This window comes from Marmota marmota, unplaced genomic scaffold (genome assembly GCF_001458135.2).
Source record: "Marmota marmota marmota unplaced genomic scaffold, marMar, whole genome shotgun sequence".
Classification (NCBI taxonomy): domain Eukaryota; kingdom Metazoa; phylum Chordata; class Mammalia; order Rodentia; family Sciuridae; genus Marmota; species Marmota marmota.
Window position 1 is genome coordinate 12360526 of NW_025999961.1, and position 3303 is coordinate 12363828.

Consider the following 3303-nt stretch of genomic DNA (forward strand, 5'->3'; position numbering starts at 1 on the left):
TAGCATATCCTTCTTGGTTGATATCAGGTTCACCTTTAAGTTTTGATCCATCAAAGTCTCATGTTACCTTGAGATGGGGGGTTCTTTTAAGAAAATTCCCAGAGATAAGAGAATTATAAGATTTCCCTTCTTCTGGAGGTGCAGGAGAGTGGCAGAAATTGAGATATAGCTTTGATAAATGATGATGTGAGAGGGAAAGGGCAATAGAACCATCAGCTGACTGAAATGGGAACCTGCATGTTCTCATTGAGCAGTAACACTGTATAAAGCACCAAGAGGACAAATGAAGACCCTAAAGCTAGTCCAGCAGAAGCAATGGCAATTATGGATATACCAACTGTTTCCCAAAGACAAAGTGGTCATACAGTAAACAGGTCAAGGGCAAGGATCTAATAAGTAATAGGTTTGTGGTTTTGTGAAATTAAAACTCCAATAACTTGTAGGGTCAATAACTCACCAACAGGCAAAATGACATTTCCTGTATTGAGAGATACCTAGAAAAGAGATTATTGAACAGATTTCTTAATGTTATAGAACATCTGATTTTGTTTGTCTTCCCAAACAACAAGGTCTCTTATTAAGTTGAAATAAAGAAGTTTCACAATCTCAGACCCCCCCCCCAAAAAAAGGTACCTATTTTCTCAGGTATAAGTTAAATATAGAAACTTCAATTATCATTTTCTGAGAAGTTTTTGATAAATTGGGTCTGTATTTACTTTTTGACAGATAAAAGTCATTTTTTTCTCTTTAGAATAAGCATTTCCTGAATAATAAACTGTTTTAGAAAAGTTGTAATTTAGTCTCTGCAATTTTATCATAATACACAGAGCAAGGAGGGAGGATCATATTATCCATTTACATTTGTCTCTGAACAAAGTAGATCATCAATATATTACCAGAATTCAATCGCAAGGTCAATTTAAATATTTTCCATTTTGATTGAGGAGCTTAGCAAAGTAGAGCAGGATTTCAATGAAGGCTTGAAGGATAACTTCCTGGGTGTATTGCCAGCCTGCCGGGGGAAGGCAACAGTGTGTTGACCATCGTGATCTGAAGGCACACTGAAGAAAGATGCAACAGAGTAAAGCAGGGTGCTCCAGGAAGAACTGACCACAGGATGGATCAGGCCTGAGTTCTGCTGGAAAGTAAGAGATAATGACTTTTTGGATGACCCCATGGTCTTGAGAAAACATATCAATTAATATATATGTACTTTGTGTTCTTTGCTGGCATGGTGGGAAGGGATAAATCAAAAGCTACTGCAGAGCATTAGGAGGCCATTCAGTGTAAAGCTCAACTGTAGGTTTGAATTTTTTCTTTGCTTATTGGGAAAATTTTTGTAAAATTTAGTAGAGTATACCTAAACTCTAATAGATTCTTCTCTAATGATTTGTCTTTGTGTCACTGGAATTTTGATTCCCTATAATGACAGGTACACTATCAAGATCCTTATCTAGGGAATGTCTGAAGTATAATGGGAAGGCAAGGTGCACGCAGAGTAGACACAATTTAACTATGAACACAAGTGGAACCTTGAAAAATAGTCCTCTTGTGTTCAGTTAATACCACAATTCCAGATACCAAAGTACTTCTTCATTAAATTTTGTGGGCAGAATCACAGAGAAGGAATACGTGTTTTTCAGTCAAATCCCCAAGAGTTATAATTATGGGCCTGGAAAGAAGAAAAATCTATGTGTATGGTTATAGGTAACCTGAGGAAGAAGCTGAGTAAAGGCAACAGGTCTTAATATGGAAAGAGTAGTGCCCATAATTCCTATGAATTAGTGAGACCAACTTTGAATATGTAGAGTGAATTCTTGAGTGTTTAAAGGGAAAGATGGATATTGAGGATATTGGAAGGTTTTCTTGGAGAATGTTCATTGGTCTGAATTAGGGATTTTCTTATGCTTTGGTTTTTCTTTTTTGTTTGCTTGTTTTTGATTTTGGTACTTGGAATTGAACCTAGGAACATTTTACCACTAACCTATACCCCTATTCCCTTTTTAACTTTGTATTTTGAGAAAAGGTCGCATTAAGTTGCTGAGATTCTCACTAAATTGCTGAATCTAGCCTCAAATTTGCAATCCTCCTCCCCCAGCCTCCCAAAATGCTGGGATCCCAGGCACATAACACTGCATCCAGTTTGGCTTTTCATTTGTAAGTTATATCTATTTTTGCAGTGCCTCCTTATAATATTTACAAATCTTCTTCCCAATACACAGTTCAATGTGAAGTGGACCATCTAGGAGTTTGCAAAGCCACAGTTGGACCCTTTATTGTTTTGGTTTGAAAATTATTTTATGATGTTCTGCCAGATGCTGTATTTGAGGAAACTGAGATATTTTCTTTTCTCTTTTTTCCACAAGATTTTTAAATCTATTCTAATTAGTTATACAAGACCTTAGAATGCATTTTCATACATAATGCATAAATGGAATATAAGTGCCCACTCTTCTGGTGGTACATGATGTAGAATCACACCGGTCATGTAATCATCTATGTATAACGTCCATTCTCATTTAGGTCCACAGTTCAGGATTATTTGCATTGACAAATGTGATGAAAGAGCTGATATTACATTGACTTCCTTTATTTTCAAATAGTATTAAAAGTTATTTTCTATACTCTCCTGAAAAATTTTTGTAGTTTACCCTTTCTCTATTTTCACTATTGAATTAAAGTTCAGTTGATTTTTATTGGAAGTATTTCTGATAGGATTTTTAGGAGACGTTGTACTGATTTTCAAGTCTTTGGTTTAACTTCAGACTAATTGTAGAAAGGAGATCTCTGCAGTTGCCTTTCTGGGTCAGTAGAATCCATTTTTGCCTTCTTTCATTGTGTGCTGTTCAAACAGTATGTGTCCTAGTTGATTTATATCAACTATCCCTAGACTGTATACTTACAAAACAATTTAAATTCTTCTGTGAAAAGTTTTGGTCTTGTCTGTGTTTGAGGAAGTATTTTTTACTTCATTAGTTACTTTTAATTATACATGGCATTAGGATTCATTTTGACACAATTATAAAAGAATGGAATATAATTTGCTCAAATTCACTCCCCTATACTTCTCCATGCTTCTCCTTTCCCTCCCTCCCCACCCCTGTTCTCTTCCTTCTACGGATCTTTCTGTTATTATAGAATTTTTTTTAATTAGTGCCTTCTGCATATACATAAAGGTGAGATTCACTGTGGTATGTTAAAATATGTACATAGGAAAATTAAGTCAGATTCATCCCACTGTTCTAGGGAAGTTTTAAACTATAGCTTTTAGTTAAGATTGAGTCTGAGCTTTAAATTCTATGG